This window comes from Rattus norvegicus, chromosome 1 (assembly GCF_021556685.1).
Source record: "Rattus norvegicus strain SHRSP/BbbUtx chromosome 1, alternate assembly SHRSP_T2T, whole genome shotgun sequence".
NCBI classification, from domain to species: domain Eukaryota; kingdom Metazoa; phylum Chordata; class Mammalia; order Rodentia; family Muridae; genus Rattus; species Rattus norvegicus.
The window spans coordinates 108810384-108828559 of NC_141534.1; the positions used below are offsets into that span (position 1 = coordinate 108810384).

The 18176-nt window shown below is 48.3% G+C and overlaps 1 pseudogene; it reads right to left on the reverse strand.

Moving 5' to 3' along the window:
• Window positions 1–584: 584 nt before the first annotated feature.
• Igsf22 (immunoglobulin superfamily member 22) lies at window positions 585–16775 on the reverse strand (annotated as a pseudogene).
• Window positions 16776–18176: the final 1401 nt, after the last annotated feature.

The following is an 18176-nucleotide window of genomic DNA, read 5'->3' on the forward strand; positions in this document are numbered from 1 at the left end:
TCTGAGGGGATGGTGAGGTTTGAGAGTGGTTGTGAAGAGGGAAGGGAAGCCTCAGGGTGACTTCCTGTGGGTGGCTTTGGAGTCGGTCCACTCTATATGTGTTCATCCCCATGGTTCCTGTTCCACCCACTCTGAGAAGCAGGGAAGGCAAGCTCAGTGAGTTTCTTGTTCAGTTTCTTCACTGCATGTGTACGGTGACAGGTACTGGAAGGCAGGCTCGGTGAGAAGACTCCTATCACACAGGATGCTGATGCCTCCGGGCTGGAGCTGGTATGAGGCGCTCTGCTTTCTGAAGATTCTCAGTGATCAGTGCTAAACTTGACTTGTTAGACTAGACTTGGCTTTGAAAGATCAAAGCTAATATTTATTAGTGCTCCTGAAAGATCTGAAATTGCTGGACTTAGAGTCACTACATAGAAATTGGTCCCTATGTCTCCCAAGCTATGAGATCAAAAGCTGCCATCTGGTCACACTTGGCATTTTCCAGGAATTGTGTTAGGCACTTACTCATAACCCAGTAGGTGAGGAAACAGGTAGTTAGGCAACGGTGACATCGTGTCCCTAATCCATGTCCCTAAAACCAACTAGAGTGACTCAGGGATCTCTGGGGGTGTAATGGAGGACCCTATGTCCTCTTCACCATCAGGGATTCCTGACACAACGCACAGATTCCAAGTTCTGTATTCACTGTGGTCTTTATTGGCAAGCCAGGAATCCATGGAGTACAGTGGGTCACTGTCACCTATTTCATTTTGAGCCACCACTCTGAAGTAGCATTTCCTGCTGTGCCACCATGTACTTGTCACTGAGGGCACCCACAGTTGCAGTGAACCAGGTGGGGGTGACTTTCATCCCTCTTCATAGTAGGCATCACCATCTTGGAGATCAGGATTTTGCTTCCAGGTCAGAGTCACTGTGTTGGGGGCCTCTTCAAATAGCTTTAGGTTTGCAGGAGGACCAGAAATGTGGAAGAATTGGAGGTTTGTTGGTTACCCTGGGGTCAGGGCTGTGCCCTTACTGTAGCCACCTGCCCAGCCTTCTGTGAGTGGTAGGCAGCAGATGTCCTGGAGTCAGAAAAGCCTGTTTGTGAAGTGCTACTTTGCCATTTAATAGCTTGTGCCCTTTGGCAAGTTTATGATACCCATTGCCTCATTTGCAAGAGGAAGACTAACAATGGCTGCTCATTTTACAGGGTTAAGGAGTAAGGTGACCACCATGTAGTTAATATTCAATAAAGGTTCTCCTTTTTTTCTGTTCTTGGGGGCTGTCCAGACCTTTATTGAAAGCTTCCAGTCCTCTGTTAAGAGGTCATTCTAATTCTTAGTAGATTCCTCTTCTCTGGCACCTCCTGGCCCTCACCCCATCTCTACCCTCTCCCTGCAGATTTACTCTGTTTATGCTTCATTTATCTAATCAGATATGACCAACCACAGGATCAGAAACAAGGGTTGTGATCTAGGTCAATGTCTCCAGGGCTTCTGGACTCTGAGATAAGAGGGTACAAAAGCCTCTCTACGGTCAAAGGCTGATAAAGCCTCCCTTTGTGGTTGTCAAAGTAGGCTTCACTGTCCACTCACCCGCAAAAGTTGTGCCTTAGGTTGCTTAAGTAGCTGTGGGGAGCTACACAGGGTGTAGAAGGGTGGCTGCAAATGGCCTCTGCTGCCCTCTGTACCTGCCACAAGCATGAAAAGTATGCAAGGATTACCCCCTCTGTCCACTGCCTTACCTACCACATGCAAATAGTAGTAGTGGTGGTGGTGGTGCTGGTAGTGGTAGTAGTAGTAGTAGTAGTAGTAGTAGTAGTAGTAGTAGTAGTAGTAGTAGTACCACCCCCTCCCCCAACCAGGACCCTTCCTGAACCTGCTACCAGCATGTAAACAGCATAGTGTGTGACTCCAAACTCATTCTGAAGCAAGATCTGATACTCTCTGTAGTCAGAACACTTGATGTTGTTAATGAGGAATTAGGGCTAATTTTTGCCCTTGGTGATGGTTTTCCAGCCCTTGATGGTGATGCTGTCTTTCTGTCAGGACACAGTGGGCAGTGGTGAGCGTTGGGTAATAACAGGAGGCAGCACACTCAGTCACTGGAAAGAATTTGGAAGAAGGAGGCTCTTCTGGTTATTGAAGATTCTCCTTCTAGGCTCCAGGGACAGGGATCTGGTGACTGGCAGAATCAGTGACAACAGGACAATAATGCCTTACAGCACACAATTCAGTTATGCAGGGGGAGGCGGTCTGGGGGACAGAATGGGTGACAACTCAGAGAAGAAGTCGGGTATGCAGAGGGTTGTCCCAGTAGCCACTGTGTGGCTCTAACCAACTGCTGAGGTCAAACTGGGGGCTCCTGGGGTGGAAGACACACAGGTAAGGAAGGGAACTCTTCAGGTTTAAGCCTTCACTCCAGAGCCTTTCTCAACCTCTTTCATGGTGGTTACAGGGCATACCAAGATGTCTGACTGCTCCAGAACACTGGGAAGTATTCCATCTGTGTCTCCCAGCCGGTGAGATCTGGGCAGGTAGGTCCTGTGTCTTACTTGTTTCAACATTCCTTCCCCCCTCCATTGGCACACAGAGATACTACTTCGGCACAGTGTTTGTTTTGCGTTTTTTTTTCAAGCAAGGGGATCCCAGAAGTTACCTTTGGCTTTGTCCAGACATAAGAAATATGATGAGTTGTTCTTGATCAGAACATTGCCCCATTTCCCCTGTGGGATGAAACCTCAGGGGACCTTGAACCTGTAGCTCTGTGTCCTCACCTGGTGGTAACATGGTATGGATCCTTATCTAGCTCCACAGGGTCCCCAACCCCAGCCTTACTGACAATTTGGATATGAAAGAAGTTTTTTGGCATCTTGGTGAGGACCACTGCCACGTAGCGGGTACCTGAGATGCCGCCTTCCATGCACTTTGTACTCTTCTTGCTGCCTTCAGCTCTCATCTCAAGGTTGTAGCTGGATGGTAGGTCCTGTCTACCAGCTCACACCAGCCAAGGAAGATGCTTGAGTTAGAAGAGTGGTCCTCAACCTTTCTAATGCTGCGGCCCTTTAATACATGTTATAGTGACCCCCCCAACCATAAAATTGTTTTCGTTGCTACTTCATAACTGTAATTTTGCTACTGTTATGGATCATGATGTAAATATCTGTGTTTTCTGTTTTCACTCTTGTGAAAAGGGTCACTCAACCCCCAAAAGAGTTGTGACCCACAGGTTGAGAACCACTGAGTCAGAGGACTCAGACATGTTTAGGCCCTGTGCCAGGCCTGGAGGTTCTAGGGTATCACAGACCTCTAGTTGGTCCCCAAATTCATCCATCCCAATCCCACCCCTAGTTCCTATACTCAGTTTGCTCGAATCTTAATTTTCATTACTTCTACAACAGCTGGGAAAGGGAGCATATATGTATAGTTCTCCAATCCATTTTGATTTCTGTCCCTGTGTAAAACACCTTAAACCAATGATTGTTAACTCTGGTTAAACATTAAATGGGAAATATGTGGAAACCCACCACCAGCAATTAGTGCCTGGGTCCTAGTTCAGAATAGCCCTAATTGAATTTACCTGGGGTAGAGGGCAGGCATGGATGTTTATTAAAGTGCAGGTGGTTTTACTGTGTAAGATGCGGGCGATAGGAATCCTCTAGCTATAGCAACTCTGGCGCCACAGTTCTCAGTCTTGACACACCGACTCCTGGAAATCAGTTGGGAGGGGTGCAGCTAGTAATTAATTAGCAATCATAATTAAAATACCGACACTGCCAAGGGGTTTCTTTGGAAAGAAATGGAAGCGATTTCAAGCTTATGTCCAAGTAAGTCAGTGTCATGCACCCTCAGCTTCCAAAATAATCTCTGGAATGAAGAAAGAAGTGGGGTTGATTCTTGTAATGATGTTTGCTCTTCATCAGCAATCGGCACGCCCTACAGGATGGTTAGTGAGTGAGCCTGTGGTATTCCCTGTAGATCAGCATACCTCAGTGGCCAAACAGCCCTATCCTGACCCTTAGGTGCGTTCCTTAACACTAGGCAGTATCTCTCAACTATGGGATTATGAGGAAAGGTTTCCTCAGTCTCAGGTGGGTCACTACCACCCTCTCAACTGACCACCAGAATACAGCGCATGTAAGCTTTTCCCTCTTCTGTGGTGAAGCTGGGCACTTTGTCATCCGCCTCCCCTGTCTTAATCCAGGACTTCTTGCCAACTGCCTTTATCCTACTATGACCAATTTTACAGGTGGATCTTCTATTCATGTGCATGGTTACCCAAGAGCCCTAGGAACTGCACATGGCCTTGGGAGGCTTCGGATGGTCTCAAGACAGACAACAGCTTCACAAATGGGGCTTGGAGGCAAAGGTTAGAAAGGTCACTGACCAGAGGTCTGGCTAGCCTGAGGCATCACCGGGCTCTGAGTTTTCTGAATCCCTCACTTGTCCTGTGCCCAGCACTCCTAAGATGTGCTCAGAGAGTTTGATCCTTGCCTCTCTGAGCCTCCTGCCTACCTAGAAATGTCTGCTTGGCAGCCCCTGGCAAAGCACGTTTAGCTGCCTCTCACACCGTAAGCCCCTCCCAGATAAGTTCTCTCTCTTTTTGGAGGTTCCAGAATAGCCATGCTTTCTAGTGTTACTGTTGACCTTGGGTTACAGCTACTTATCTGTCTCCTAGTTTTACACCTGTAGGTATTCTGCATCTTTGTGTTCTCAACACCAAGGACACAGAGGTGGTAAATGAAAATTCGAACCTTCCCATGCCAGTTTTGTGGCATGGCATGTGTGTGTGTGTGTGTGTGTGTGTGTGTGTGTGTGTGTGTGTGTGTGATGAATGTTGAAGGTCACAAGGCCAGCTCTTTATCATGTTCAAACCAATCTAAACTCCCTTTCCTGCCCCAACTCCAGCTTCCCATGCTTACTTTATCCCTACCCTTTGACCTCCCACTTCATCCCATTTTATTTCCCACTTCAGTGCTCTTTGCAACCAACCTCACCTCTACACTTCAGTCCCACCTCTCTTTCGCCCCACCTCCTCCTTACCTCCAACCGCATCCTCACTTTTTACCAACACTCAAGTGACTACCACAAGATGTGTTGTGTACTGCAGGCTTGGCTGTGCATTTGAAAGGCATTAGATGAAGATGCTAGGTAAAACCCCTACCCTGTTCCTGGTGGGAAAGAGGCTTAGAGAGGTCTCTTGACCAAGGCCACTTACGATATTAGGTGGTTGGCTTCTGGTTGTAAAGCCAATATTCTAATCCCATTCCCAGTCAAAACTCAAACTGTCCAGGGCCTCCATCCCAGCCACCCTCTTTGATTACTGAGAGCTGAGGGCTCTCAAACAACTCCATGGCTGTGCCCTCACCTAGCACATTGAGGTTCACAGTTGCCGTTGCTATGTGACATTTCTGAGGCTGAATAGGACCAAGCTGATGCCTTTATGTATACAATTGGAGATGGTGAGCAGGTCCTGGTCTTCCCTGAGTTCCACAGACACATGCTTCCTCTTGGTCACCTACATACCATCCTTGAACTAGGTCACTTTGGGGAACAGCCTTGCTTGGAAGGGCATCTTAGTCACCTTCATGGTCACAAGACAGCTAGTGTTTCCCAATGGATGAGTCAGTGGAAGGAGATCTACAGGGCAAGACATCAGGGGATAAGGGAGGAACTGGCGGCCATAGGGGTATATGTGTGGTGGCTATGAGCATACAGGCTGGCCCAGCATCCTTGAGCCTTTTCTACCTTTAGAGGGCCTTACCTACAGTGGATACGGAGACTTCATTTTCTGTGCCGTTTTCCCAGAATGTGTATTTTCATTCATGCTTCGTGTCCATGTTGGGAAAATGAGCATGTTATTCCTCACCCTGCTTTACCATCGACATACCAGGCAAGCTTGTGATCTGAGGTGAGGAGGAGCATGTATGAGTGCAAGCATTGGCCAAGTCAACATCTCTTGCTCCCTTTCTTTGTCCCTGTCTTGTCCTCACTGCTATCATTCTTCAGCCACCCTTTTGTCATACACAACTCAGCCAGGGCTGAGTGCATGGTTGACATGCCACTCTTCATGGTTGCCAGATGCTCCGAGGAGAAGGAAGGGCAGGGACTGACTGGGTCGGAGTGTTGACATGAAAGAGAATGAAGGGAAAAGAGTGGGTACCACAGTCATGGGGACATTCGGGGTTGCTGTGTCAATCAAAATTTATGAGAACAAGGCTGGCAATGGTTAACGGGTGATGAGAGTGCAGTGAACAACAGGTGGAGGGTGCTGAGGAAAGCTCAGAGGCTTGGCGGTCAGGAGGACCAAGAGGTGCTTTGTGAGAAGTTGGTTAGTGGAGGATGAACCTCTGAGACTTGGCATGCTCTCTTGAAAGAAATAGATGGAAGAGATGTAGGTGGTTACTGGAGTTGGGATGTTTAGTTGTACTTAAACTGGCTGGTCTATGGGAGCCCCAGGCTCACTGAGGTGGTAAGAGGCAGTGTGGAGCAGTCATGGAGAGGGAGTAAGGGATGGTTGGGATCAAGAAGTTTGGGATAACTAGGGTTGCTGGAGATGGTCAGAATCTGGAAGTAAAAGATGAGGTTAGGTAAACTGGTTTAGAATCTGCAAGGCAGAGGTTGATTAGAAGTATGGATGGTTAGAATATGAAAGGTTAGAGATGGCCAGAATCAGGGAATGGAGGAGTTTCAACTTGGTTAGGGTCTGGGGAAGGGCTGGAACTGGGAGATGGGTAACTCAATGTCCATCAGGAGGGTATGCTGGGGTCAAACAGTTTGGGTCAGCAGAGAGAGAGTGTGTACCTTCCACAGTGAGGGTGACATACTGCTGTATTCACAGGGTGCCCATCCTCCATGGCCACTGTGGTGTATTCCCTGTCATCTCCGCTCTGTGTATCACTAATGACCAACTCAGTTTGCTTGCCTGTGTGGCTCGCACTGTACTTGAGGCTATTTGACAGCAGTCACCCATCTTCCTCTCAGGCTACTGATGCATCCTTAGACATCAGCTCACATTCAAGGGGTGAGCGGCTCCTCTCTTTTACACATGCATTTTTGAAGCTGCTCATAGATCTAAAGGGAAGGCCCGTAGACAGACTAATTTTTAGCATCCTCCCAAATCACCCCACACACTTTCGCCACAGTTCTGTAGGTTCCTCCCTCTTTTTCTAACCCCAGAAATCACAATAACTCTAGGCACTAGTATATTTATGTACAATATGTGACCTATGGAAGTGCATGGCAGAGACAGTGTTGGCTTTACACAATTCATTCACCCATCTGGTCTGTTTGCTAATATGTAAATTGGGACAACAACTTTTATTTTACAGTCTGGAGCCCTAATGCCCTCCCTGCCTTGTCTCTCTGATGTATGGGCTTTTGTTCAGGTTGTTTCTTTGGGTGGGGATGCTGTTTCCTTCTCTGAAGGCTGAACTGCCTTTTGTTTCTTCTGGATAATCTTGCGGCTTTGCGATGGCTTTGTGACATTGCCTTCCTTTGACTCCCCACAGCTGCTATGCCTACCTCCATCACAGCAATGGTGAATTCGTAGGGCAGACTCCAGGCGTGGTTCACATGTGTGGCCTCTCACTGTCACACACATGCAACAACTGCGTATAATATGGGAATACGTCAGACTGGTGGAATACATGACGTGAGAACCATAGAGCTGTTATAGAGCTATTTCCTGAACTGACACATTCCCTCCTGGAGGGAATGGAGGCTTATAAGACACCTGAAGCTAAGGAAACTTGCAACCCTCGGGAAACGGAGGTTTGCTAGGCCCCTCCCCATGACTATGTTAGCAGTGAACCATAGGTAGGCAGAGGAGACTGAACACTGAGCAGGAAGCTCTGGTGAGGAAGATTTGTGAGTTGTCACTCACTCTGAGGTGGGGCTTTGGTGGTGCAGTTGCTTTCCAGACATCCTGCAACCCCTAACTCAAGCGAGTGAAAGTGACGTCAATAAACTCACTGGCCCACCAGGTTAGACTTGGTAGAATAGTCTTTGGGATATCGTCAGTACAGTCTGACAGTCTGGAGGCGAGCAGACAGGGATTCACAGGGGGAGTCTCACAGCTAAGAGATAATAAGCGTTTGGTCTATGATTTTTCAGCTGACAATATGACCTCAATGTGTGTTGACTCTGGCTTAGTAACTATTATAATTTCATTTTCACCTCTGCCTCCTCCACTAGAAGAGCCTTCTCTTTTCAGTATTCATCACGGAGTCTTGTCAAAAGCAGATGGATGGATGGATGGGTGGATGGGTGGATAGATGAATGGGTGGATGGGTGGGTGGATGGATGAATGGGTGGATGGGTGAATGGATGGATGGGTGGATGGGTGGATGGGTGGGTGGATAGATGGATGGATGGGTGGGTGGATGGATGGGTGGATAGATGGATGGATGGGTGGGTGGGTGGATGGATGGATGGATGGCTGGGTGGATGGATGGGTGGATGGGTGGATGGATGGGTGGATGGGTGGATGGATGGGTGGATGGGTGGGTGGATGAATGGATGGATGGGTGGGTGGATGGATGGGTGGATGAATGGATGGATGGGTGGGTAGGTGGATGGGTGGATGGATGGATGGGTGGATGGATGGGTAGGTGGATGGGTGGATGGATGGGTGGGTGGATGGATGGATGGGTGGGTGGATGGATGGATGGATGGGTGGATGGATGGGTGGATGAATGGATGGATAGATGGGTGGGTGGATGGATGGGGGCTGCCATGACAGGAATTCCAACTGTCCAGCTCTCACTGAGCCACTTGCAATGGACAGTGAGATGGCCCTTCAGTACCAGGTTCCTGACTGGGCAGAGAATCTACATGTTGCTGAGTCTGGCATTTTTGATCTTAACTGTGTGAGTCAGACCATTCTCAGATGGTCTGAGATCATACTTGTTACCCCTTCCTGTTGAACTGCCACGCAGAGTCATTCTCTTCCTTGGAGGGGTGGATCTCAAACACAGCTGTCTGCCACGGTCACTGCCACCAGTTTCACTTCTTCCATGACCTTTGGCTCATCTGCAGCAGGGAGCAGGGAGGTCGAGTTCGGAGGTCATTGACCTGTGGCCTCCAGCTGCACTCTTCCTTTTATTCTATTTGCTTGTCACCGTCTGCTCTGGAGTTCCGTCTTATGATATTTATAGTTTCCCCATCCAGTAATATTAACATCAGTTAAAGGGCATTTATGTAGTATTAGCGATCAGACAGGCATTATTATAACTGATTTTTAATCTAGTTCTCATAGGTAGGTTCTATGATGATTCCCCATTTTACAGACAGAGACTAGGACAAAGAAGTTAAGGCAACTTGCTCTAAATCACACATCTATAAGTAGCAGAAGCTGGGACTTGAGCCCCAGTAGTCTAGCTCCAGAGTCGGTCCTCTTAACCACTCTGCTACGCTGTCCCATGAGAGTATTTCATAGTCTCTAAGGAATATCTGTACCATATATCTCACGTTTCCTTCTCGTACTAACTCCAATCTCCATGTACTGCCTTCATGCTTAGAGCACAGTCCTCCCTCCAATATAGACCCCTCAAGGTCATTTTCTTTCCCTGAAACCCTGACAGGTCTTTGGGGCCTCGATGCCTATTTTTCTATTCAGCATGGCAATTTATGCATTTATCTTACTTTTTTCTTGCTTAAAAGGAAGTGCTTAGTTGGGGCTTCCAGCTTCAGAGGGTTATGGGTACTTGCCATAAGTATCACGGCAAGGAGCGTGGCAGCAGAACATCTGATATGGCACGGGAGCAGCAGCCGAGACCTCACGTCTTGAGACACAATTACAAGGCAGAGAGAGCTTACTGGTAAAAGCATGGGCTTTTGAAACCTCTATTTCCAGTGATACACCTTCTCCAATAAGACCACACCTCCTAATCCTTCCCAAACAGTTCTACCATTCTCATTCTCAAACTGCCATGGTGCTTATCCACGTATCTCCCACTCAGGCTGTAGGCACTGGCATTGCTCATGTTTATGTTAGTGGTAACCAGCGTGCACTTGGTACCCAACTACCTCATGAGCTGACCAGAGCTGTAGGCTACTTACTTACCAGAGATCCTAGATATAGTATTTAATTGTATAGGATTAAGTACTCATTAAATCACTCATTGAGTAATTTCAGCCTTGAAGTTGTACAGACCTAGGACATGGAAGAAATCTGGTAACCCTTTTGGTAAATCTTTACCAAACCATCAGCCTTGTACCCACTGAACCACCTCACCAGCCCTTACTACTGTGCTGGAATCATGTCCAGACAGACCACACCAAGCCAGTACAGTTCCACATGAGAGAGGTTTACTGGGGGGAGGGAGGGCAAAGGAGGCAACAGAGATGAAAGGGGAAAAGAGAGGGAAGAAGGGGTGAAGGTCAGGAAGGGTCTGCTTTTTATTTGGGCAGGGATGTGACTGCTTGCAGGGAAGGGCAGGAGGTGAGCCAGGTGGATGCTGGGAATATATGGTGGTTGCCATGGCAACAGACACGCAGGTCCCTGTCGCCTATGGGTGATGTCACCGTCATTGCTGGGTTTGGAGGTGGTCCTCAACCGTAAATCCAGTTCCTGATACCAACACTTACTTTATATTAAAAAATTATTTATGAACATTATATTACTGATAACATTGATCTTTATCATGGATAGCGTTGGTGATAGTCTAGGTTTTTGATTTAATGGGGAATCTGCATGTCCAAACAGTGAAGGTCCTTGTTCCCAATTGGTTTTTGATTGATCAATAAAGATGCCAGTGGCCAATGGCTAGGTAAAGGTAGACGGGGCGGGACCCTTAGATTTGTGTGGGCAAGGAACTGGGAAAAAGGAGACAGAGAATCACCATGACTGGGGCTGGGGTGAGAATGGGACGTAGAAGCTGCAGGAGAGAAAGCCAAACAGCTATGTGAGAATTTGGATGGGTGGCCATTGGCCACTTCCCTGATTGGGCCTGGGATAGCAGGGAGATTTAGGAGTGGCCAGCCTTAGAGCTGTCCAAGGCATTTTGAAATTAACTGGTGTATGTGCCTGTGTTTCACTCTCAGTCCAAAGAGCTCCTGGGTGGGTGGCTGGAAGCGTGTGACCCAAAGTGGTGTACCCCAAACTTACAGATAGCAAATACCTTCTTCAGTTTGTTGTCACGATCACTAACAATATCATTCTATAATAAACCTTAGATTCATGAGTGACGGCCTGTTCTTCCACATCACTATAATGTAAGAATATTCTGTGTTTTCAGGTGATTTATCCTATTAGCACATTGAGACAACATTTACAGCATTTGCAATGCTGAAGTGTTGACTTTCTATCAAAACCATGCACATCCATGTCTGGTCCACTCAGTGTGGTTGTGACATGAACTTAGTGCTCAGAATGAGTCCATCTGTGTTTTACTGAAAGGCTCAGTGTCCTGCCTCTGAGAACAGGTGTGGAAGGCAATGAAGGGGTTTAGAAAGAGACACCTGAGATCCCTGTTCCCCAGAGTCATCATGACAGACTCTGGAGGATGCATGCACATTTCTTTAAACATACCCAGGCCCCATAAATCTCTCCAACTTCGTCATCCAGCCTGGTGATACCCAAAGTTTTTTGTCTTCCTGTAAGGATCATAATCTGAATGAACCCATTGGATGCGTCCCTGCTAGGAGCAGAAGTTCCATTACCTTCAGGGTTATTGAATTCAGGCTTTCTGTTCAAAGGTGGGTAGACAAAGGCATGGGAAGAAGAAAGTGACAATTTCAGATCAAAACGAAAATAGCAGAATGACTAGAAACAAAGTCTAAGAACCAGCCTCTTCCAACAGTATCAGAGGGTGTCCTCTTGATCGGCTACAAGAGAGGAACTGGCTTATAGATTATGAGAGAGCATGAGAAGGCAGATGATGCAGAAGCCATGGTAGGGACAGAGTGGTCACCCTGACCAGGTGCTGCCCACCTTGACCTGTCTTGGGATGGGGTCCTTTCGCTCCAATGCAGGTGAAGACATTGGTGGTGTCAACCTTGGTTTCTACATCTTCTAGTGGTCAGAATTCTAATGACCAGAGAGATTGGTTCATTAAAACTCAAGGATCAGAGGCATTTGGACTCTGTCTAGGTTATGCCCAGAATCCTGGAGGAAACCCCTTAAGGGGCTAAGCTCATCAGGTAATAAATACTTCCTGCCCCGCTAAATGAATTGATCAATTGGAAGGTGGAAGAGAGGGTTGCAGGGGATGGGGAAGGAACCACCATTCACAGAGCAGTCATTATGTGTCTGGGCCAGGACACAGACTCTATAATTACATGGTTAGTGCTTAGCAAGAGTTCGTTGACTGAGCAAATAAACAACAACAATAGAAAAATAGATGTGCGAGAGAGGTATAGTTAGTTTATGTTGATGTAGAAATTGAAACTCAGTGAGATACCCAAGATAACAGAAGTGAGATCTGAATCTAGGTCTGTCTGAGTTCACACGCATGCAACTGGGGATGTGGAGTAAAGACAGGGAGGTGCTAGGTTCTCTCGCTGCATTTGTGACACACAGGCTATCTTTGTTCGTGCGTGCGTGCGTGCGTGCGTGCGTACGTGCATGTGTATGTCTTCTCCTCTGCAGGGCAGGGGAGAAGCCCAGGCCTGATCCCAGGTTCCTGCTCCTTGCTGGGCACCGACCTCCATATCCCTCCACTTCTATTTCCCTCTTTATTTTTTGAGCAGCCTTCCCAAGTCAGGGGAGCCATACTCCACATAGACCTTTGCAAAGTCCTTACTGGGTACCTTGGCCCAAGTCATCAGCATCTCCTTTTCGTTTGTCACCTCCTGCTTCTTTTTTTGGGTCAGGGAAACCCTAGACTGTTAGAGGGGGACCAAGATTGTTACTGTTTCCCTCTGTACTGATCTTGAGATAACCTTCCTCTCTCTGTGGGTTTTGAACTCAGAGCTTTTGTGACAAAAGCCTTTGAAATGCTTCAGCTGGATCCTGGGCCAGGGATCTCCCCTCACTTCCCATCTTCTTTAACAGCTTTGATCTAGTTTTTCTTGACCAGAGGACAGAAAGAGGGATCAGTCTGACAGGAGCCTAGTTCTCAGGAGAAAAAAACAAGGAGGAAGAGGAGGAGGAGGAAGAAGAGGAAGAAGAGGAAGAGGAAGAAGAGGAGGAGGAGGAAGAGGAGGGGAGGAGGAGGAAGAGGAGGGGGAGACAGGCCTGGCCTCTGTTGTCAGCAAGGACAGTGTAATGGCATCTGTGTGCTTATTGTTTGTAATGTACCTGTAGTTGCCTGAGTCATCTGAGGTCAGCCACTCTAGGTGGATCAGTTACACCATGAGAGGGTGAGGCAGGTGGCACAGAAATTTTCTATGAGAAGGGAAAAGAAAAAAATGAGAGCTTTTTGTGTGTGTGGGGTGTTGGGGTTATGTGTGAAAAACCGGGCAAGCCATGTGGGAATGAGCGTGCGCAGGCTGATTCTGTAGCAAAAGATCAGCTTTCACATCACACTCTCCCTGGGCTACGAGCTCCCAAAGGGCATGGATCTCCTGAGTCTGAATTTATATTCCATTTTCCCCAAGTGAGATGAGTATTTCATTTAATGCAATTGATATGTTCATCTCAGGCACTGGCCTAGACCCTAGAGGAAACAGGAGGGAATAAACTTGGTTTGCTTCTTGTTTGCACGGCACTCACAGGCTTTCAGAGAGCCTGTTGAGTGACAGGGCATGTGCAAGAGGCCACTCAGGGGAAGCTTGCGTGTGGGCAGAAGATCCAAAGATGGGGCTGTGGTAAAAGAAGCCGACTTCTGTTTGGGGAGGGAGGCAGAACTTTACCTTTCACAGCGGGAGTTGGGGAGGGCCTTAGAAATTATAGGGTCTTCCATTGACCCATCTCTCCCTTTCATCAGCCTCTGGAAGCCAGAAACTTCGGCTGGGCAGCAAGTCTCTGGAAGTGACCCAGAAGGTAGATATACCTCAAGGATGATTGGTCCTGGACAAACCTTTTCTGGAGGCTCCAGGATCTCCAGCCCCTTCCCTATGACCAGTCCCTTACTAGGTCCCTATGTCCCTCAGCAGCTCTGTGTCACTCCATCCATCATGACCCCTATGTACTCACTATGTAGCCATCCACTGAGTCCTTGTGTTGACTCCTATGCTTTGTCTGCTGGACTCCATGCTTCCCTCCCATCTGGCTGTATCCCTGCCCTCTGGCTTTGTCCTAGTTAACACCTTGCCCTGAAGATAATTTTGGACACCTCTTAGCTCTGGCAACACCTCAGCCCCAAGACCCCTCTCATCCTGCAAGTGTCCCTTTCCCCACACTGTTTTTGGGTTGCCATGGTGGCTCTCTGAGGCCACCAGTTTGCCCTGGCAGGGGGCCAGCTGGGGTAGTGATGGGTGGGTGGTCTCTAGGCGTCTATCTCTTTAGGGTCCAGTCTCACCTTTAGCATGTGTTTCTTGTTGATTTTATGATAGATCTTAGCAGTTCCCTCTTTCCCTCTTCCAGGACATGGGTGGGCTTGGGGATTCTCTGAACCAGGGTTCTGGACACTGCTTTATTTCCTATGGTAATCACAGGGCATATTTCACTCCAGAGCTTGTATGTTGGAAGCACTAACACTCTTTGCCTCCTCCTGGGGATCTGGGTCCAGCCTGGAGTAGGGAGCTTGTGTATTGGGGGCTGGGGGAGAAAAAGGACTAGGGGAGTTACAGGGGGAGGTACACCCTCAGGGAGGTGATAGGATGGTTTCTTAGGAACTCAGAGACACTTCTCCAGGCAGGGCGCTGGAGCTCAGGGCCGCAGGCAGACAATGACACTGTGCTGTGTTCCTTTTACAACTTCCTATGGGTCAAGAGAGAAATCAGGAAGCGTCCAGGTGGGAATGCAGGCAGGCATTCAGGGCTCTGGTTTGCTTGAGTGGGCGGAGCATGGAGAGCAAGGGCAGTGACAGGACAGGAAGTTATCTGTGGTTCACCACCGAGATGATCGTCATCAAAGTCTATCAAATTTCAGCCACTAGGGGGCACTAATACCTCTCCACCATTCAGTGATCAAGGACCTTTATAGGGTCACTTTGAGGCTCATACAGATATATGAAGGGAGACTTTTAGAGAGGTCTGTCTGCTTGCCTGCCTGCCTGTCAGCCTGTCAGTTGGTGTCTGTCTGTCTGTCTCTTGGGTTTCTCTCCTGGAAGTTCTGGTCCCCTAGTATAAGGTTCTAGGGCTTGCTTCTTCTTGGGAGGGCTGTAACTTGGCTGACTCAGTTCTAGATTTTCTCAGCCAGTCTGTGGGTTCAATATTAGTTCTCTTGGAAGTAGTGATACTTGGGTGAGGGACAGGACACATTGCCAACCCCGAGAGGCTCTACGCCAGTGCTCTATCACTGCAGTATAAACTACAGAAGAGCTTCACGGGCCATAAGTTATCAATGAATAATAATTGTCCTGCGTTATGAAGTCCTTCCTGTGTCATGAGCCATGTGGGGGCACATGTCAGAGGTGATTTTGTTGATCCTCAGGGCAGCCTAGTGAAGTAGATGCTTTTGCTATCTGTATTTGTCTGAAGGACTGAGACTGAAAACATTTTTGTTAAGACACTCTCTCTCATGCCTTGATTTTAAATAGCAACCAGAGGTCTTAAACAGGCCATGGTGAGGCCACGCTTTGCCTGCAGATGTCTTTTATTTGACCTCCACAACGTGTAAACAAAAAGTAGCCGTTCACGGAAAAGGGAAGATGTCACATGTGAATTTCAATTGCTAGTTAGTGGGAGGTGAACCACAACCATCTCCTCAGAAGGGTGTTCTCTCAAGTGTCCCCCACTCTTTCCCCCATACACGTTTCCCCATTTCCTGCCTGAACTCTGCTGGTCAGTCCTTTCAGCCCTGGCTGCACACCAGAATCCCCGAGGAGCTTAAAAACATTCCCGATTTAATGGTCTGGGGAGAGACTCTGGGCATGGCTAGTTTTTCCAGCCCCACCCCTTTGCTGAGATGGCTCTAATTCACAGCTAGGACTGAGAGTCATGAGAAGAGACCATTTTGCAATTTCTCGTTTAGATCATAGACCTTGAGTTCTTACTTCAAGGCTATCTTACTGGCCAGAGTGATATGGTGTTTATCTCATGACCTTGTACACAGAGGACTTCGACTCTGTTCTTTGGGGACCTTGAAGGTAGATTCAGTGGCTGTGAGGGAAGCTGCTCCATACCCTGGCTCCCAGCCATCTTTTAATTGCTTCCACCAGAGACAGAGCTGGAACAGACTTGCCCTGAGACCCCTCCTCAGCTTCCCTTCGGTGCTTTCTCCTTCAAGTCCAGCCCCCAAGGATTAAGATCACTTAGGGCTTTTGTTTGTGCTCTTGTCTTGCCTCTGCTGGCGGCTGGGTCCGTCTCCCATTTCTTAAGTGGGATTAGTATTCCTCAATGTAGATAAACTACACCTTCCTGCAAGTGTGACGTTCACACAGTCCATTTGCCCCTGGCTCTGGAAGTCTTAAGCAACTGAAGAGTGTAGCAATCCCTCACACACATCCGTGCGATTCATGTTTTTCCTAGTCTCTTCTCCCCGAGAGATTTGAGCTGTGCCGACCATCCAGCTCAAACCTTGGATCAGAACAGAGGAGGTTGCTTCTGGTATGGGGGCTCCTGAAGGACCAACTCATGGCAAACACTCAGGCTACCCATGAGACCCCCCTTCATGTTCCCTCACCCATCCCACTTGCCTCCCACGGTCTTGGTTGTCTGGGAGAAGGTCTCCATGTGGGTGGTGGAGCTAGAGAACTCCATGGACACATATTCCTATACCATCTGCTGGTGTTGAGCAGTCGCCATGGTGACAGCAGGTTCGGGCACTCACCTGTGTGGTCCAGGGAGAGGCCACTGAAGATGAGGGAGTAGGAGGGATAGTCGGAGGTGGGGTGTTTGTGTGTGTGTGCATATGCACATGCACTCACACATTTGCTGTGTCGGTGGACACAAGGGGAGATGGGAATGCATAGAGAAGAGCTATCAGGCAATGGACTTCTGCTCTCTGGCTTCTCTTTTCTTTACTTTCCATTTCCCCTTCCCTGACTGGTTACAGGAACTAGTGAGCTTGTTCCTCACCCAGAAACACAAACAATCCCAGGTTCCCAGAGAGGGAGAATAAGGGGCTTAAACTTACCCAGCTGGGGAGGGCTCTCGGGGGTGGTCGGTGGTGGGCAGTGGGTGGTGGGTGGGAGGGGGCAGGGGCGGGGTCAGAGGGAGTAAGGGGGGCGTAAGGGAGGTTGGGGGTGGTGGAGTACCTGTTAAGAGGTACTTGGGAGAGGAAGGCAGTGCTGGGTGTGTCATCAATAGGAAATGAAGTCAGGCCAAAGGAGGGATTTCTGACTATGCCATTCTGGGGTAGGCCTTGCAAGGAAGCTGATTAGCTCTTGTTTCAGGGTCCTGGAGGCTTGTGGTATTTGGAATGGTGAGACAGGTGACTGTTCCCACAGCTTTGCTCCCATTTGACTCAGGACAAAGCGGAGCCTCAGATTTTTTTCCTTATACTTTTTTGAACCAGTAGTTTAATATATTAAACATATAAAGTGCCATGAACATCTCCTTCCCACTCCTCAGGCCCCCAGATAGGGACCTGCGTGCCATCTGGGGTTTCCTCTGGATCTCTTCCATGCAGACGTGCATATGTGTATGTGGTCTACCCATTGTACATGTCAGGAGCCTGTCAGACACACAGTTCTGCCCCCGCTTTCTCTCCATGCTTTGGGGATCTCTGTACGACAGTTTACAAGGCATTTCTTTGTTCTTGATGACAGCCCCCCGTGTTGCAGTGAGCAGGTGCACCTGCCTCTTATTTAACCTGCGTGGTTGTTTTTTTTTTAAGAACCTGTTTTGCATATGAGGCATAAACATGTCTGATTAAAATGACCTACCCATATTTCTCACCCAGACTAGAATCTGAGCTTCTTGCTCCTCCAGCCCTGCCTTGTCCAGTGGCCTCCCGGGAACTTCAAGCCTTCTCCTGAGCAGGTGCTCTGAGGCTAACTCCCAATCCCCACCTTATACATCTCTGGGTTCCGAGACCATTTATTCTGCCTCAGACCATATCTCCTTCTTGTACAGAAAGTAGCAGTTCATGTCTCTTCCCAGGGGAAATGGCAGAGAGTCTTAGCTTCTGTACTAACCCGTGGCTTCCAACCCTTGAATGCTGTGCCTGTGGCTTGGAGGCCCAGCTACCGCCCTGCCAGCGGG